Source organism: Camellia sinensis, chromosome 9 (assembly GCF_055761805.1).
Source record: "Camellia sinensis isolate YWXY chromosome 9, ASM5576180v1, whole genome shotgun sequence".
In the NCBI taxonomy this organism is placed as follows: Eukaryota; Viridiplantae; Streptophyta; class Magnoliopsida; order Ericales; family Theaceae; genus Camellia; species Camellia sinensis.
The window spans coordinates 153,403,439-153,424,539 of record NC_138969.1 but is presented as its reverse complement, the minus strand read 5'-3'; positions in this window follow the sequence as shown (position 1 = coordinate 153,424,539).

The window sequence follows — 21,101 nt, the reverse complement described above, 5'->3', positions numbered from 1 at the left end:
TTAACTGAGTAACTAGTTTCAAACATATGACACTACCTTCCCTCTTCAATTGACCCTGTTTCCTAATTCAAGTCTTGACATGTGAAACAAAAAGTCAAGCAAACCAAACCAAAGTTTCTGACTTGAATTTTGTAATCACTGGTGTATATTTTGACCTTGTTATTGTGGCGCCACAGCATGAGTAAATCTCAGTCTTCGATTACAAATTCTGGGCACTTTTTTGAGTTTTTGAAACTACTGCATATGATATTGAGAACTTCAATAAATATTAAGACATGTTGAAATATTCTTTATTTTGAGAATATTAAGATGTGTTGAAATTGAAATAGTAGGATTATATGGTATGATGTTGCAAGACATAGTTCACTTTCATTTTGTTAGTGGTGAAGCCTTATAGAGCTCTTGTTTGATGTAATTTATTAAGTAATGGACATCTTTCATTACAACTACTATGGAATGGAGAGAATCGTGATATATATATGTACATTAGTAGATGTGCACACTCACATGAGTGTACTTGAAATAAACAGTATGGAGATATAGCCTATTAAAGACAATCTATGAATAGTTACAAAATGAAAGAGAAGGATAGTATAGATATATTAGGGGATATAAAGATCCATTTGGCATGGAGGAGAAAAAAAGGCCTCAAGACACCAATAGATGTGTTGCCTTTATATGTAGTATAGATGAATTTCGCAATGCGATGATAAATTTTGATATGGATTGATAAAATTTTGATCACAAAGACAAAAAGTTTCATCCTCGCCACTTATTTAATTTGAAAAAGTTTAAAGTTAAATTAACATTATTATTTTTTTATTTATCTTTGTTAGCACTTGTTGACAACAAAAGATGAGGAAGCAAGAAAGAGAATGCTGAACAAATTGATGCCTGAAGCTATGAAAACAAGATACCTTCTCTTTCCAATCCACCAAAACTTTCATTGAACAATACTTGTCCTTGACATTGAAGAAGGTTCATGGAAATTCTACAATTCCATGAGACTAAGGGGAGCAATGCATAAAGATCCACACTTCAATGCCGCAAATGAAGTGGTAAAAATGTTTTCACTATCAAACTTACCATTAAACCAATACATCAATCATGATCCATGCTCAATTATATATCAAAAATTTATACACTAATATATTTATCATTCTTTAAATCCATAGTTTCTCATTAATTGTTTCAATTGACTTTCTAATAGAAAAATTATACAAATCTATATGTTATAAAGAAAGATTATTGACAAATACATAAAAGATAAGAAGCCAACTCTTATCGACCCTGATAAATTTCAACATGAGATAGAGAGAGTCATCAATAGCCCACAACAATAAGACACTTTGTAAGTTTATCAATAACAAAACACTGTTATAAAAATAAAAATAAAAATGCAATAAAACCAAATTATAATATTTTATTTTCAAAATGTTTTTACAGGCTTGATTGTGGAATCATTGTTTGTTATATCATAAGGCAATATGTTTCCAACAACAACATAATGCCTACTTTTTCCAAGAAAGAATGCAATCAATTAAGAGCTGATATATTAACTATCTTCTTGACTAACCAACAACTGCTCAACAACAAATAGTTGATGAAAACATTAATGACTTGCCTCCGCAATAGCCAACAGATCTAGAAGAGAAGAAAACATTTTGCTTGTTTGGTTGTTACAGTGTTATAGAGTAATAAAAAGGAAACATTATTTCATTTGGTTGTTAGAATGTGAATACTTCATTCATTTTGCTTGTTTGGTTGTTACAGTGTTACCTATATTTTGATCATTTTGGTTTTTACTTTGCTTCAATCAATATTACAATGCTTGGTTGTTACAATGTCAAATTTATGGATAATACACTAAATGAAACATTTAGGTCTTGTTTGGTTTGTCTTTGGGAGATAAGTTTTCAAAAAATATTTTGGGAAGAGACTTTAGAAATTTTTGTAGTTTGTTTGGTTATATATTTTGAAAATAGTTTTGGAGTTTGGAAGTTTGGGATGATTTGATATTTTGTTGAAATTGAGTAGATGTATGTGAGAGAAGAAGTGATTGAAAAGGAGAGAGGAGAGAGAAAAAGTGATTGATTGATATGTAGGAGAGAGAACGTGATTTTGAAAAAATTTTGAGAAAAATTACAAACCAAACAAAATTTCTAAAAATTTTCTCCAAAATCTTTTTCCCAAAGCCAAACCAAACAAGACCTTAGTCTTTTTTAGTAATATTGTTACCAGATCTGGCTTTTGATATCAGTCTTGTTTTATGCAAATTTCATTCAAAATATTGATTATAATCTGATTATTTGTGTCAAAACATTCAGTCTTGGTTTATGCAGGTTTGGACCCCTTCATTATTAACATGACGATTTTTTTTTCATTCTTTTTGACACTGATAAATTTATCACTGTTCAAACAAAAAAAATCAGCAACTCTCTCTCTCTCTCTCTCTCTCTCTCTCTCACACACACACACACACACACACGCACATTCTTTTTTCCAAATTCAAGTAAATAAAACACTATAAAAAATAATAAAAAAATTTACTTAAATTGAAAATTAAAAGATAAACAGTATTACATTGTCCAAATTGGAAATTAAAATACAGTTACAGTTTGTACATATTTCCAAGTTTGAGAATGAATATAAGAACATGCCATTTTGGGTATGACAGTGATAAATTTCTCAACCACTGACATAAATGTAATAAACCATCAACTCTTCCCATACAGACAGTGATAAATTTATCATTCTTGAAAATAACAAAATTCAGGAACCTCATTAATACTTGATTGCTTCCTTCAGACAATGGTAAATTTATCACTCTTACAAAAAAAATAATCCACCAACTCACCAGTGATAAATTTACCATTGTATAAAACACCAAAAACAGCAACTACATTTTACTAAAATCAAATAATATAAATCTGTTAAACTTAATCCTGTAAAAATATCAGCAAAAAATATAATTTCCGTTCAAAAAATTCCTCAATCATTCAATGCAAGTACCGAAATGATATATCTTTCCAAAAATACTCAATCATTCAATGCAAGTAACACCTCTCAACTCTCAATAAACTAATTCAATTAAAATCAATACAACTAAAGCAAAGCTTCTTTACATATCTTCCGATTATGAGTTCCCATCTTTCCACACTTACTGCACCTAATTCTCTTGATTTCGCCCTTAGAAGGTATTGTCTCTGTTCTTGGACGTCCAGCTGGTCTCTTACAAGAAGGAGGTAAAACAACGTCATCATCAACAACTACATTTGGCTTCCACATACTTGGAACTGGATAGATAAAATGCGAATAAGAATCACAATAACTACGAACACGGTAGTTATCATTAAGAAAACAATTCAGATCCTTCTCACTCCTCTTTATAGCACAAAAACCATGTTTGCAAGGAAAAGAATCAATTTTCCACAATCAACAAGAACAAGAACGTTTCCCAATATCAACCATAACTGAATGATCCAATTGGATTTCATAAATATCATTGCCATATTTCTTAACTATCCATGCCTTTGCATCACTAAAAAGCTTCTTCCACCTTTTTCTCTGCAAAAGGACAAACAATACGATTCTACTGATTCCCAACTTCTCTCCTTTTTGAAAATTGCTCCATTAGTTTCACCCGTATAGCATCAACAAGACTAGTTGAAAACAAATAGCGCTCATCCCTAATCCATGAATTAAAAGATTTCGTAGCATTTGTGCACATTTTACCATACCTCTTGCCTTAAAAATAAGTGTTACACCAACACTCATTAGTCAAATCCTCAAGAAACTTCTGAACACTATGACCACAACGACCCTTAAATTCTTTAAATAGCTCATTAAACAACTCAATAGTAGGAGCCTATGCACATCTACTAAAAAGAGTAAGCAAATATTCTTTAGATTCACGACTCTTCACTGACAAATAAATCTTCAAGTTTGTCTTTAAATTCATCAGACAAAAAGAATGAGAAGAAAATGGAAAGACCTCAGCTAAAGCTTTCAGCAAACCTTCATGCCAATTAGTAACAAACGCAATATCTCTCCCCGGAGTCAAAATAACAAATAACTTTGACAAGAACCAATGCCAATTGTCATAACTTTCACTATCAACAATGGCAAAACATAACGGATATAAACCTGCAAACAAAATATATACACTTTATCAGTAACAAATAAAAAAGATTACAAAACAAAAGTAAAACGCAAAGTATATAACATATAGCACCAACCATAGATAAATTTATCACTGTATAACTAGAAAAAATCAATAGTAGCATACAACATATAGAATCAATGCATAATAAATTTATTACTGCATAAATATAAAAATTTAACACAAGTATACAGCATAAATTTACCACTAATAGATTGATCATACTCAATAATCAACACTCTCCAATAACAAAAATGATAAAATTATCACTGTTTTAATAATAATAACAAATAGACACAAAATATACCTTGGTTACCGTCTTTTGCCGTAGCAGCCAATAAACAACCTTTGTGTCTTCCTTTCAAGAAAGTTCTATCAAGCATCAACACAGGCCAACATACTTGAAACCATGAATAAGCATTTGAAATGTCTTCCTTTAGTATCAACATCAAATTCCATATCAAAAACACTCCCCAGATTACAATCATTAGCGGCATTAACATACCAACGAAGATCGTCAAATGATGATAAATAGTCACCAAAAACAACACCTTTTACTTTTTCAACACCCATCCAAGCTCGCCGATAAGAAACTTCTGTTCCATAATAGTCCTTGAAATCACAAACCACCTCACTAACCGCTGTCAAAGCCTTATTACGAATCTCACTTGAAATTAGCCCACCAATCATACTCGAAGTCATCCTAGCATGCTTAACTGTACGAAAAGAAGATCCACACGTATGAACATCATCAAATTGTTTAATAACAAAAGCTTTACTATAATTTTCCACTCTAGCATGCACGCTCCATAAATATCCCAAATCAGCCCTTCTCTTACAATGAACAGTGACACGATCCTTGTCATTCTTAACAAAATCAAAATCAAAACCGGAATGAATAGAATACTTTGACAACACATCTCGAAATTCAACAACTCCTTGAGAAAACCTTTGTCCCACTCCTTTTATACAATTAACCCAACCATCAGAAAGCAAAGGTTTCCATTGATTTGAATAAAATGAAAGCAAAAAATCAGTTTCACAAACAACACTACTACTACTAGTTTCACCATCACAAATCATATAACCTTCACCCAAAGAACAACACTTAACAAAAACATCAATACAATGAATACCACAAGAAAGTGCGAGTCCAACCATAACCTCCAAATCCTCTTCACTTTGTAGACCACAATAAGAATGTCCAGGCATTGAATATGATATATTCAAAGAACTGCCAACTAACTCACTTCACTTTGCACACAATTTATATACTAAATCCTTGAAATTAAATCCATCATTATACTTGATAACCAATGTCACACCTCTAAACTTGCACATAAGAAACAAAGAATTCTCCATCACTATAAATCCTGCAACAAACAACTCAAACAAACTAAAACAAAATCTAATACAGTGATAAAATTATCAACCAACTCAAACACATTCGAAAACCAACAGTGATAAATTTAACAGTTAACATTACCAAAAGACCAAGAGAATGGAACAGTGAATAAGGCTTACACTACCAAAATTCTCAGTGATAAAATTATCACTATAGAAAATAACAAACCAACACCTGTGTTCAACCAAAACAATTTGGTAACCAAAAATATATGTATATATATATATATAATTCATTACATATACATATCTCAAAACTTTCAATATCATGATCAAAATACAAATTCAATTGCTGAAACAACAAAATAACAACAATATCACAACAAAAACAAAATAATCAACTCAAAGTAAAAAACACCAAAACATCGAAATTGAAATCAAAATCATACAAACCAATTAAGCTCCGTCCACAAAACCGCAAATCACAAAATCTAACTATACACCAAACGCCAAATCGCAAAACCAGAAGCTTCACCAAGCGCAAAATCACAAATCACAAATCACGAAGATACACCAAGAATGAAATCACAAATCACGAAGCTCCACAATAATGCATTAGCAAATCGTGAAGTTCCATAGAAATCAAAATCACAAACCCATACTCATAGCGCAATATTTTGATGGCAAAAATCAAATACAAACGTGCCAAAATAGGGGGGAAAACAGGGGTAAAATGGTACCCAAAAAAAGGCTTAGGACCTGTTGGTGCACAAGAGCAAACTTCAGGACTAAGAGGGGAAAAATTAAAAAAATTAGGACCAGCCAGTAAAAAAACCTAATATATGAGAGGGTAATTTATGTGTGAACTTGGATCGAGCTAAATCCAGATGTTGAAATGGACCGAGCTATGGGCCGAGGTAATGGTCTACATAGCTTTGTCCTTGATCTCGTCAGTTCAGTTAGAGATGGCTGCTAGTAGCCTGGTCTGGGTACTCTGGACCGAGGTATAGGTAAAAGGAGGACCGAGCTAGACGGTGCCCTAGATAACACCGAGCTGAGTAAGCGCGGTTAAGACTGGTGTAAGGCAAGGAAGTGCTAGCTTAGTTGTGCTGCTACCAAACCGTGGTTGAACCATCTCACTTAGTTAAGCAGTGAGGAGGGCGTAAAAAGATAAGCTGTATCTTTGTGATTCCTAGGAGGACTCTACTAAGGAGAGTTTGAGTCCTACTAGGATTATGCCAGGTGAATCTATAAAGGCTCATGACAAGACCCATGGACAGGTATCACAATTCCTACTCTCAAATACACAAAGCTTTTGTGTCTATTGTCTTTTTGCTGACTTAGGCATCGAAGAGGTTTCTGGCACACACCTGCCGGCTAGCTCACGTTTGTATTTTCAGGGAGTAAAGTGACGATGTTTGGAGGTATGTAAACTTGATCAACAGGATTATACAAGAAGATTATTTCATGCTCGTACAATTGGCGCCGTCTGTGGGAACACACGAAGAACAAAACATTTCGATTGAAGTTTTCCTCTTTAGTTGAAATCAATGGCGCACAATTAAGATTTGCCGCAATCTACTATTGATGGACAAACCCCGAAGGGGGACGGGAGATACGAAGGCTTATCTTTTATCCCACCCATGGAAGAGTTAAACTCCCAGCGACGGAACTCCCGGAGGGACACACGGGAGAAACGGGGCTCCAGCCCTCGTCGCTCCCAAAGTCCTGAAAGATAGAGGAGGAGGTTGGATCCTCAGGTTCTGAAGGATTGCGTGAGGGAGCAAGACGAATTGATAAGGAGGATGGCGGCAGACATAGAGACCATGAAGTGCCAGATAAAGGGCAAAGGGGCAGCAGAAGAAAAGGCAGGCAAGAGTAGGGCTTACCCTCGCCACTCAGAAGATCGTGATAGGCAAGTCACGCCGTCTCAGATGGAAAGTAAAAGCCTAAGGACAAGCAATACATAATGACGAACCTCTAGGGCTCGTTACTCCAAGTTTGAGAGAATGAGAACTAAGAGGTCATATATGGAGAGAAGCAGTTATCGGCCCTCGCACATGCACCAAACGGCATCTAGGCACACGGAGTTGCCTAGGTCAGCAAACCTGCGAACAGTGCTAGAGGAGAGGGCCCGATGGAAGGAGGACACCAGGACTCGCGACCCTCATAGAGTTTTAGCTCAACAGCGATTGGCCCCTAGGATACATGGGAGTGTCAAGGTAGGGATGCCAATGCCACGCCTTGCTTATGAACCAGCAGATAAAGCGTTAGCAAGGTTACAGAGCTTGCCGTTCGTTCCGGTAATTGGAAACGCACCGTTACTCTCAGGCTTCCACCAGTCCAAATTCACTACTTATGAGGGGAAGTTAGACCCCTACATGCACTTAAGCCACTTTCGCCAGGTTATGGCAGTATATCGGCGAAATGAGGCTCTAATGTGTATCTTGTTTCCTTCCAGCCTTGGTGACCTAGGTCTAACATGGTTCGAAAGGCTGCCAGAAGGCAGCATAGCCTCATGGGCGCAGTTGGCAAAGGCGTTTGTGACTAGATTCAGAACGAATATCAAGACACCAGTGGAGATTGACCAGCTACTCTCTATTGACATGGGCGAGAAGGAAACATTGAGGTCTTACAATAGTCGATATTGGGAGACTTTCAACCAGATTGGGGATTACCCCATAAACCTCATCATCGCACAGTACAAACGGGATTTACCAGTCAGTAATAAGTTGAGGGATTCAATGACGATGATGCCACCCCTCACTATAAAGGCCCTAATTGAGAGAGTGCATCAACATGTCTGGGTAGAAGAAGATAGCGCCCGTGCTAAAGCAAAATCTGGCACAACAGCGTTGCTGGATTAAAAGACTGCAGCGAAAGTCAACACGATAGAACAACCAAGCAAGAATGGGCGAGGCAGACGAGCCAACAGAGAGGACCCCCAAACAAGGAAGTTAACAGTCCGCACTGCCATTACCACAGTATTCAACAAACCTATCTACCGGATTCTTAGCGAGATATGCGATGAACCCTTCATTCGGCGGTTAACCAAGTTGGGAGAAGCACAAAGAGGTTACGATGAGAGGTCCGTTGCACCTTCCATGATGAAAAGGGGCACCGAACTAAAAATTGTACACCATTGAGGCAAAATCTGGAGGAGTTAGTGGCCGCTGGTCACTTGGACCAATATGTAGAAGGGGGAACATAGCCAGCCCCCCAAGACCACAGCAGGCCGAGCGGGATGCCGGTCGACGAACCACCCCAAGGCATAATCAACGTTATACGTGGAATCGTCGAACCTAAGCAGGTATATGAGCTCAGAGGGATGATCAAAAAGGTTGAGCACTTGAGGGAGGTACTAAGTGCATAACCCACCATCAAAAGAAGAAAAACAAAGGCAACGAACATCATCTCCTTCTCTGACAGGGATCTAAGAAGGCTACATTGCCCTTATAATGACGCGCTGGTGGTCACTTTGCACGTCAAGAATTTCGACATCAAGCGGATTCTGATTAACCAAGGAAGCTCGCGCGAGATAATGTACTACAACACCTTCAAGTAACTAAAATTGGAGGACAAAGACTTGGCACCTGCAACATCTCCCCTCGTTAGTTTCAACTCAATGCCAGAATGGCCAGTTGGCAAGATAATTCTGCCAATCAAAGCAAGAACAATGACAAAACAGGTGGAATTTTGGATTTTGAAGGTCCTTTCCACCTACAACATAATCTTGGGAAAAGCATGGTTGCACGCTATGCGTTCGGTGGCATCAACCTACCATTAGGCATTACGAATCCCTAGCGAAAACGAGGTGATTGAAGAAGTCTTAGGAGACCAAATCATGTCAAAACAGTGCTTCGTCACTGTAAATGGCAGTCGGGCTGCAAAAGGGTTTATGCAGATGGTGGAGGAGCCAGAAAGCAATGAACTGTTTGCAGATGTCGGCAAAACAGCCGAATAGAAGGCGGTGGAAGACTTGTAGAGGTAAGGATAGATGAAAAGAACCCAGAAAAATTATTTTTGCTTGGCTTATCTCTGTCCAGCACTGAAAGAATAGAGGTCATGGAATTTTTAACCTCTAACATCGAAGTGTTTACCTGGACACTGTATGACATACCTGGCATTGACCCTAATTTCATCTGCCATCAACTTATTGTCCAACCAACTACCAAAATAATTATACAGCGAACTCGCCGATCGGCACTCCACCACGCAAAGATAGTGGCGAAGGAAGTGGGAAACTTGCTGGAGGCAGGAGCGATCAAAGAAGTACACTATCCCAGGTGAATCTCCGACACTGTAGTAGTGCCAAAAAAAACGGCAAATGGCACATTCGCATGGACCACAAAACAGTTAACAAAGCATGCCCAAAAGACAGTTTTCCCCTACTACGGATAGACCAACTGGTAGACTTGGCAGCAGGGCATAACTGGCTTAGCTTCCTTGTTATGTATCGGGGTTACCATCAGATCGGTATGTACGAACCGGACTAGAAGTTCACGTCATTTACAACACTCAGAGGACTATACTGTTACAAGGTCATGTCCTTTGGCCTAAAGAACGCAGGGGCTACATTCCAACGGATGGTCACCAAAATATTTGAACCATTGTTAGGCAGAACAATGGAGGCTTACATAGATGACATGGTGGTCGAAAGCAGAGATGAGAAGGACCATCTCAGGGACCTAGGTTAAATGTTTCAAATTTTGAAGTCCCACAAGTTGCGTCTAAACGCATCTAAGTGCGCATTCGGCGTAGGGTCAGGAAAATTCTTGGGCTTTCTAGTGACCAATCGGGGTATAGAAGTTGATCCCTCTCAGATCAAAGCCATCTAAGATCTTGAGAGGCCCAACACAGTCAAAGAAGTGCAGCATCTCACTGGCCTAGCAGCCGCGCTCCACTGGTTCATAAGTCGGTCGTCAGACAAGTGTCGACCATTCTTCCAAGCACTGAAGGCCAAATTTGAGTGGGATGATGAGTGTGACCGGCCCTAGAAAGCTTGAAAGACTACATGACCTCTCCTCCGTTGTTAGTAACCCCAGTACCAAGAGAAGAGCTCTTTTTGTACTTAGCAGTTTCACAGCATGCAGTCAACACAGTGTTGGTCAGAGTGGAGGGAATATAACACCTGCCTATCTTTTATGTTAGCAAGACCTTGCTGGGCGCTGAAACAAGGTACCTACCGTTGGAAAAGCTGGCCTTAGCTTTGATAATGGCTTCAAGAAAGTTGTCACACTATTTCCATGCCCACACCGTGATTGTCCTAACGGCTTTCCCCTTAAAAGCCTTGTTTGAGAGGGCAGATTTTTTTGGATGAATCTTGAAATAGGCAGTGGAGTTGGGGCAATTCGATATTAAGTTTCAACTAAGAACCGCAATAAAAGCCCAAGCTTTGGCAGACTTTGTGGCGGAGTTTACGCAAGGAAATCATCATGTCTGCCCAATCAATTTGACTGGGGCAGCTGAAAGAATGGGGGAAAGTGTTGCGGGAATTGTGCAGCCCCCAAAGCAGGACGCCCAGTTGCATAGCAAACCATAAGGTTTGAGGACAAGGAAGAAGGAACAGACCATGGTATTCTCAGCAGGGACTCACCAAAAACTAAAGACTTGAGGTAGTTAGACAGTGAAGATCAAAGCCCGATAGCGGACATCGACCTAGAAGAAAATATTAGCAACACCCCTGATCCCAAGACATCATCCGATCCCTCTACTTGCTGGAAGCTATTCGTCGGAGAGATGTGGAAACTCTTTGTGGATGGAGCATTCAAAAGGCATGGTGTAGGACTTTGCATAGTCTTCATCTCACCAGATGGCCTAACCATTGAACAGGCAGTCAACCTTGGCTTCCCAGCATCCAACAACGAGGCAAAGTATGAAGCATTGCTAGCAGGTTTAAAATTAGCACTTCACATGAAGGCCACCGAGTTTATGGTGTACAGTGACTCCCAGCTGGTAGTCAACCAGATTTCAGGCGACTATAAGGCAAAAGATGATAGGATGGCTAAGTACCAAGAGTTGGTCAGAAAGGAGATCATGAAGTTCGAAGTAGTCCGGATAGAGCAAATCGGCTGAGAGGAAAATAGTAGAGCAGATGAACTGGACGATTTTGCATCAATGGAAGATACATTTATCCCACACCCATTGCTGATTGACTTCCTACCCAGACCAAGCATTGAAGAACCCGAAGCAGCAGAGGCATATTATGTCGAACTAGGCCCTTCCTGGATGAACCCTATCATAGTATTTTTAAAAGATGGCATCTTGCTTGAAGAAAAGAAAGAAGCCAACAAAATTAGAGAAAAATCATAGTGATTTTGGCTCTCTCCATCACTAGCATTGTACAAAAAATCCTTCACAGGACCTTACCTGAAGTGTGTCCATCCCAGTAAGGTCGAGGCATTTTTGTTCAAAATACATGAAGGCGTCTGTGGAAGCCACCAAGGGGAAAGATCATTGGCCTACAAAGCAATTTCACAAGGATATTGGTGGTCATACATGTAAGTAGATTTAGAGAAATATGTTCAGAAGTGTGAGAAATGGTAGAAGTTCGCACACCAAATACATCAACCAGCCAAAGAGCTTCTACCGTTGACCAGCCCGTGGCCCTTTGCAATGTGGAGCCTGGACATAGTGGGACCACTTCCAATTGCACCTGGCAACAGAAAGTTCTTTCTCGCAGCAGTAAACACCCCATTTTTGACTGCCCTTAAGACTTGGCGGCTTCAGGTTGATTACTCGAGGATGAAGGCTATTGTATGTAAAGGTTCGATTTCTTCAGCAAGAGGAGCTTCAAATCCCAACCTTACACCCCTTTTTTGGACCAAAATTTTTTTTTTGGCCAAATGATTTTAGACCTTAAAACCCTCTTTTTCAAAATATTTTTTCTAAATATTTCTACGATGTTCCGAGGCTCGCATTTCGTTAAATGTTGCACTTTTCGATAAACCGAGCAAGGACAAAGCAAAAATAAATGAAAGAGATGTGAACTCTTTAAAAAATATTTCAAAACACCTTATTTAGAGGCTTGGAGTTGAAGAAAATAAAAGTGAAGGGAAGAAACCTAGTTGGGGAAGAAGTTGGGGCATGAACCGTTAAGAGATAGTCGAGTAGCCCTCGCTAAATCAAGCCTATCTTTTTGTACACTTGGACTTTAGTTATGAGGCCACCACCACCATTGGAAAATGGACTTCCAGGGCTTCATTTTACACTCAATAATGTCCTAAAGCCAAGTCCGGATGAGGGAGATATGGCTAGTTGAAGTTAGGCATCCATCCGTTTAAGTCAAAATTGAGCAGTCTTCACTAAAATAGGCATATCTTTTTTCATATTTAGAATTTTGATGTCAGGCTTCCACCATTGGAAAAAAGACTTCTGGGGCTTCAATTTAGACTCAAGAATGACCTGCAAAGAAGTCCGGATGAACGAGATATGCCATTTGAAGTCGGATCCCAAAAGCAAATTTTCTGGTTAGCCACTGAATGAGGTTTGCTAGCCATGTGCAGGCCATGAAAGAAGTTTTTCGGCCCCATGCCAGCCAGGAGTGATGTTTTCTGGCCATTAATGATGGCTTGCCGGCCATTGGTGCAAAAAGACAATTTTCTGCAGATATTTGTCCTCTGGCTGTTTCCAGTTGTCCTTTTTAAGATATTTTTGACCTGAAGTCGTATATTTCTATATATAGAGGGCTTTCTCTATTGTTTTCAAGGTTGGAAAAATTTTGGAAGTCTCTCTCTCTATATTTCTCTCTCTCTCTCTCTCTCTCTCTCGAACTCTTGTGCATAAGTGCATACAAGTGTAGATACACTTCAAGTTTGCCTATCAATTCTTGATCAAACTTGACCACCTTTGAGCTGAGGTCCTTAGAAGCCTTCTTGGAGCTTTAGAAGGTGTTTTTGACTTGACTTTGTTGCCTATTTTGTGCCTTTGTTTCAAGAGGCATAACACTTGTTACTTAAGCTTGCTTTTAATACTTGCTTTGCCATCTTTTTTCTACTATTTTGGGGCTGGTTTTGGCATGTAAAAAGTTCTATTTTTGAGGCCTAAAAGTGGTGGGTTGAGCTCTTTTGAGTTAGGAGGTTGTCCACCCCTTTTGTTTTTTAGCTTGTTAAGCTTTTGTGCCATCTTTTCATAACCTTCAAACAAACTTTTTTGGCCCTTTTAACCACTGAATTTAAGAGGTTTTTCAGTGGTAAAAACTTTATTTTGAAGTCCAAAATTGGAGGGGTTAGCTTCCGCTCCTTGTATCTTGTTTGCATGTCTAGTTAGCTTCATGAGTTAACATGTTTTTCTAGCTTAATTTAGCTTAAGTCCAACATGTTTGTGCCTCTGTTTTGACCTGATTTTGCTTTGTTTTGGGCTGGTTAGTTCAGTTGAGGCTTGTATTGCATAGTTGTAGTGTTATTTCCTTCACAAGCTTGATGTTTTAATGCTTTAATCATCATTGTTTTGAGTTCAAAGCATGTTTTAGTGTTGTTTTGCACTCCATTTCAGCACTTTAATATCTGCAACCTCCCTCCATTCTTCACTTTTTTGTTTGCTTTGAAACTTGTTTGCCTAAGTGTGGAATTGAGGTGTTGCACCTAATGGTTTAATCCCTTAGGGGGTTCATTACCAACAGTGTAATGCCTCTTTCATACCCAAAGCACCTTGTGGTTTGAGCCATCTTTCCATTAGAGGACACTCACTTTTAGACTTAATCAATTAAAGAATGGTTTTGGTAATTAAAATGAGTAAACAAAATTGGACAAGTAAAAGAAGCTAGATATACATTCTTTGTGTTGCATTGCATGTGTTCAAACCGGATGTTAGTTTGAACACAAGGCAAATGAGACATTTCATACTCAAACGTGATGAAATATGTCATTTTCCTTGGTCTCCATTGCCCTTGATCATGCATGATAGGGTGGTGGTCAATCGAGTCTTATTTGTGCATTTATTGAAATTGTATAACTTGGATCTTTAGCCATCATGCAATGAAATTGCTTGATTGGTGGTTTTGGATCCAAGTGTGCCATTCCTTTGAGGTTTTGAGATGATAAGGAGGGGTACAGTACAAACATACCCTTGGAAAAATCTTCCTTTTGCTCTGTTTGTGCTCCGTTGCAGTATGGTGACCTAGAGCATTAGTGGCCGACAGTGCCTCACCAATGGCCGGTGAGGCACCCTTTTGGCCGGCAGAGGGCCGGTAGCAGACATCCATGGCCGGCAGGCCACTGATGCAATCCTCAGCATAAATTTGGTAAGTTGGAGCAAAAAGATCCTGGAAGGTGCTCAACCCTGCAAACAGAGCCTCTCGAGAGCAAAACAGAGGGCTTTTCGGGGCGAAAACTGAGCGCATGCATCTTCCACTTCCCGAGGCAGAGCAGTGGCAGTATAGTTTAATGCCTTGCACGATTAGTTAGTGTACATTTGTTTTTATTAATTAGTTTACTAGTTGATTAAAGTGTTGTAATAGTTAGTAATTAGTTTACTAGTTATTCATTTGATTTGTAATAATTAGTCTAGTTAGCTTAATTAGATTAGTTTAATTAGCTTAGCTTAGATTAGCTTAGCTCTTATTCATTCGGACCCTTCTTCGTGAGGATGCAATGTTATAATAAGTGTGTGTGCGTGTGTGCGTGTCTTCCAACCCTGCCTCTTTCTCCCTTTTATTTAATCGCTTTCGACGGTTAGATTAGGGACATATTTTGATTAGCATACCTTATGCTCGTATGTTTGCATCCATTCATTTTTCTTGCATGCACCGAGGCTCGGCGCATCATTCAAACTGCATTGAAATTTCAATATCTTATTTGAATACATGTTTAATCACATGTTATCAAATTGAATCATGTGCCATATTAGTAGTTAGGCCTATTAATTGCATATTATATGTATTGCATTAAGTATCTTGTATAGTTAGGATCGTGCATCTTTCTAGCTAGCTTTTGTTTTGGCTTGGAATACTCAGTGAGTTTTACGCTTTAGCATACTTGCATGAGTATGATTGCCATATTACCATGTTTCGCATGCTTGCCATGAGGCTATGTGCTTAAATGCTAAGCTGCATGAATGCTTGTGGATGAAGGCTTTGTTGTTTGAATTGGAACGATTCAACGAATATGAGTTTTAAGCCCAGTTTGTTTTGGCAAATCATGTTTTAAGCCCACTATGTTTGGTGGCAAATCCGCATCTTTAAGCCCACTTGAGGGTGGCAAATTCAAACCATTTTTGCAAAACAAACATGACTTGAAATGTTCCAATTCTTGCGACGTAGTCTATACTTGCTTGTGCGCGTCATATAGTAAGGCCAGTTTAATAATCGAAATAAGAACACATAACGTTTATGAACATATCATGATTAGTAGAGGCCGATCTTTGATCGAGCGAGCGGGGGTGCTTAATTCATGACCTTCCCCCTTCGCACCTAAGTTCCCGAGCTGAGGCAACTTTGGTGATGACGGACACGTGGCCTTTGGCACGAGTCAGGGTTTCCTAAATTTTTCCAAAACAAAATATTTAGGTGGCGACTCTGTATCTAGCAAAGCAGTCCAATTTTGGTATTATTTGATTTAAAATCAATTTTTCAAAAAAGGTTTGCCGGATTGGACTCTTTGGTGATTATTAGTTTCATATTGCACTTGTGAGACTAGATTCAGAACCGCGGGAGTCCGAGCTGTGAGGCCTTCTTTTCAAACCCTTTCCGAAAGGCAGGGCACGGAAAAAGGCGAGTCCACAGCAGCAACAGACTATTTCAGAAAGTGGATGGAGGCAGAAACACTCGCATCTATAAAAGAGAAAGACGTTGAGAAGTTCGTCTGGAAAAACATCATAACCCGATTCGGCATACCCAAGGTTCTAATTTTTGACAACGACATTCAGTTTGATGGCAAAATCTTTAGGGGCTTTTACGAAGAATACAAGATAGAATTCTACAACTCTACACCAGCATACCCTCAAGCAAATGGCCAGACTAAAGCTTCCAACAAAGTCGTCTTAGACGGTTTAAAGAAGAGGTTGGAAAGAGCAAAAGGAAGTGGGCTGAGGAGCTTCCTTATGTTTTATGGGCTTACCGTATGACACCTCGGCAATCAACTGGAGAAACGCCTTTTTCCTTGGCCTATGGCATGGAGGCAGTAATCCCGCTAAAAGTAGGCCTCCCTATTATTAGAAGCAAAAATTTTGACCCAAACTTGAATAGTGAGGCCATAACCTTGGAACTCGACCTTGCAGAAGAAAGAAGGGAAAGAGCACTAGTTTACATTGCCTCATACTAGCAAGAATTATCCAGAAAATATAACAAGATAGTTCACCCGAGGCAATTCAAGATTGGAGATTAGGTACTGCGCAAAGTAATGGGCAACACTTTGGTGCCTGCAGATGGCAAGTTAGGACCTAACTGGGAAAGACCATACAAAGTGGTTGGTTTAGCAAGAAAATGGGCATATCACTTGGAAGATATAGACAGCAAAGCTATTCCCAGGCCATGAAACACGGCCAATCTCAAACTATTTTATTTTTAGTTTTTCCTTAAATCAATTGTAATTTTTCTTTTTTCAAATAAAACAAGTAGTTTTCTCCAGCATAATTCTTTTACTGTAAAAGTTGTTCATAGTTATTGCCAACTGGGGGCAATCAACAAGGTTGGCAGGTTTGACCAAACATTTAGTTCTCTTCTTCAGCCAAGAAAAGGATCTAGGCTGAAGAAGGTTGGCAGGTTTGACCAACACTTTTTCTTTCTTCAGCCGAGATAAGGATCTAGGCTGAAGGAAGTTTGGCAGGTTTGACCAAACATCTTTTGTTCTTCAACGGAGATAAGGATCTAGGCTGAAGAAGGTTAGCAGGTTTGACCAACAGTTTTTCTTTCTTCAGCCGAGATAAGGATCTAGGCTGAAGGAATTTTGGCGAGTTTGACCAAACATCTTTTGTTCTTCAGTCGAGATAAGGATCTAGGCTGAAGAAGGTTGGCAGGTTTGACCAACACTTTTTCCTTCTTCAGCCGAGATAAAAATCTAGGCTGAAGGAAGGTTGGCAGGTTTGACCGACATTTAGTTCTCTTCTTCAGCCGAGATAAGGATACAGGCTGAAGAAGGTTGGTAGGTTTAGGATCTAGGCTGAAGGAAGTTTGGTAGGTTTGACCAAAACATCTTTCGTTCTTCAACCGAGATAAAGACCTAGGCTGAAGAGGTTGGCAGGTTTGTCCAACAATAATCTAAAGTCCCGAAGTTGTTATCCAGCCGAGATATTTATCTCGGCCAAAAAATGGTGGGCAGGATAAGTGAAGACCGAGCCAAGATAGGCCAGGCTTGAAAAAAGTACATTCACCGAACAAAAAGATAAAATTGAAGAAATATAGTACATTAACCGAACGGAAAGATGTGAAAAAGGAAAGTTTCATTTCATTTGTAAATAAGTACAAGAAGGGATCGTAGCCCGGTTACATTTTCTTAAAGAAAAAAGAAAGAAAGAAATCAGGCAAATAAATCATCAAGGTCGGTGTCCAAATCAACCCGAACTTCTCCCATTGGTAGGTTGGTTACAGCCTCAGCCCCCTGGTTGGGCTCGGGCATGGGTACTTCGTCAACTACCCTGCGCAAAGCTCGGCTGGAGTCCACTAGAGTAGGAGATACAGACCGGGGACCGAGCTGAGTGTTGAAAGAAGGGGTGTTATGTGGAGCAGGGACCTCATCCTCCTCCCCCTCCTGAAGGAAATTTTGTTGGACAGCATTAGCATAGTCTGTCATGTATCCCGGTATGAAGTGGGGAGGGGGATTCAGGAAGATCTCAGAGTCGTGTCCATAATTGAGCGTTTCAGCAGCGGCCTTCCAACCATACTTAAAGAAAATATCCTTAGCGGCGTCACACTATTGGACATAGGTGTCCTCTCCTTCCTTGAAGCCTCGGTCCTCTGTGTCCTGCATCTTTTTTTTCACCTCCTCTAGCTCGACATTTTTCTTCCTCTCCAACTTAGTCAGCTCCCGCAAGTAGCGGTCTTTTTTCTCGGCTAAAGCTTTCTGTTTGTCAGCCTCTACCGCACTGACTAATTCGATTAGCCTTACGTTTTTGGATTCTAGCTCGGTCAGCTTGGCTTTAACCTCTTTTAGTTTGGCTGTCTTGGTATCTGCATTAGCAACGGCTGACCGTGCCGTCTTCCGCACCTTAAGCACTCATTTGTGAGCCATTTGGCTCGTTTGCAGGGCCTGCACAACGTTCAGAGCAGTTATAGGAAAAGCAAAGAATTGGGTCCATATCATTTGTTGAGTTATAGGGATTTTAGAGCTTACTAGTATCATCGACTTGGACGCCGAACGAATGGCCTTCAGCTCGGTTAAGCCCTTATACCGCTCCATGTCAGTAGGCAGGCAGACGCTCTTCGCCAAGTTGAAGGCCAGAAGATGATCCTTCTCAACACTAACAGAGTCAAAGGCTGTCATTGCGCGGCCCCTGAAAGAAACAGATTGTGCCCACACCGGCGGGGAGGGAGGATTTGAAGGGCTAGGTCGGTTGCGACCTTGGAAGGGAGTTACTTCTTGGAGCTCGGTCTCGGATGGCTCGGTGCCATCCTCATCTCTCAGGCATTGTGTACAGGGCCGTTTGTTTGGCCGAGATGACGAAGCTCAGGTTGTGGGGAGGGCTGTAGACACCCCATTTTTGACCGCCCTTAAGACTTGGGCGTCACTAATTGCTTACTTGGTGATGAAAGTTGCGCAGTGCAAAGGTTCGATTTCTTCGGCAAGAGGAGAGTCAAATCCCAACTTCACCCCCCTTTTTGGACCAAAACTAATTTGAATGGTTTTTATCCCTTAAAACCCTCTCTTTCAAAATATTTTTGAAAATAGGTTCCTACGATGTTCCAATGCTCACATTTCGTTAAATGTTGCGTTTTTCAGTAAACCAAGCAAGGACAAAGTGGAAATGAATGAAAGAGAGATGAAATCTTTGAAAAATCTTTCAAAACACCTTGTTTAGGGGTTTGGAGTTGAAGAAAAGAGGAGAAGAGGAAAGAAACCTAGTTGGGGAAGAAGATGGGCATGAACCATTAAGAGAGAGTCGAGCGGCCCTCGCTAAATTGGGCTATCCATTTGTACACTTGGATTTCAGCTATGAGGCCACCACCATTGGAAATAAGACTTCTAGGGCTTTATTTTTCACTAAAAAATCTCCTAAAGCCGAGTCCGGATGGGGGAAATATGGTTGTTGGAAGTTGGGCATCAATCTGGTTGGACTGAAACTGAGCAGTCTTCACTAAAGAGAGATATCTCTTAGCACGCTTGGAATTTTGATACAAGGCTGCTACCATTGGAAAGCTTACTTCTGGGGGTTCAATTTGGACACAAGAATGACCTGAAAAGGAGTCCAAATGAAGGAATTATACCCGGTTGAAGTCGGATACTGGGAGTAGTTTTTACTGCCGACCACTAAGGGAGTGTGTCGACCACAAATGGCCTTTGTCGACCAGAAGGCATTCTTGCCAATGAGAAAAAGTAGCTGGTTGACCACCAGAGGTGGTCGGTCGACCACTTGTGCCCAGAAAGCCCAGATTTTGCAAATATTTTGCTCCAGTTGTTGTGCATTGCTCAAGATATTTCTAAACTCAGATATTTTCGACCCAAAGCTCTTGAATTGCTATATATGGAAGCTTTCTCTCATTTTGAAAAAAGGTTAGCAAGTTTGGGACCCTCTCTCTCTAAAATCCCTCTCTCTCTACAAGGTTTTGTGAGCAAAATCTGAGCCTCTCTCTCTAGAAACCTCTCTCTCTTCTTGTTTTAAGCCTTAAGCTTGGAATTCTTGGTGCATTTGCAAAGGGACTCTTGATCAAACACCTCTACCTTGAGGCTAAGGTGTTTGGAAGTCTTATTTGAGCTCTTAAGGGCTGATTTTGCCTCAGAAATTGCTGGTTTTGTAGTTGTGCTTCAAGGGTGAGTAATTTCCTCTTTTAAGCTTTGTTTTGGTCACTCTCTTAGCCACCTTTGCATGCTATTTTAGGCTTAGCTTTCAACTAAAAAAATTTCTATTTTTAAGTGTTTAAAATGATTGTTTAAGGCCTAGTTTGAGTTAGGGGTGGTTTACCCCCTTTGGTGGCTTATTTTGCTTTGCTTTGTGCCATCTCTTAAGGCTTTTGGGACCATCTCTTTTTGGCCTTCTTACCACTGAAACTCAGAGAAATTTTAGTGGTAGAAAAGTGGTTTTGAGGTCCCAAATGGGTGGGGGTGGTCCCCCCCTCCTCTTCTCTTGTTTGCATGTGTTGATGGCCCATCAAAAGGGCATGTGTTTCTACTTCTTAGTGGCTTTGTTTAGGCTCATTTTTGTGACTTTTCAGACCTTCCATAACTCTGTTTTTGGCTATCTTGGTCACCTCTTGCATGCTTCTTGTACTTGTAGTGTAATCCTACTTGTAGCCTTGCAAAGTAGCATGTCTTTGTGCCTTGAATTTGCTTAGTTCAAGCATGTTTTTAGCCATTATTTTCCACGTCATAACTCTGTTTTGGGTTGGTTTGGTTGCCTTTTGCATGCTCCTTGCACTTGTAGTGCAATTTTGTCCACTAACCTAGTGTATTTGGTGTTTTAGCCTATTGATCTAGCATGTGTATGCTTTACTCCAGTACATTTTTGG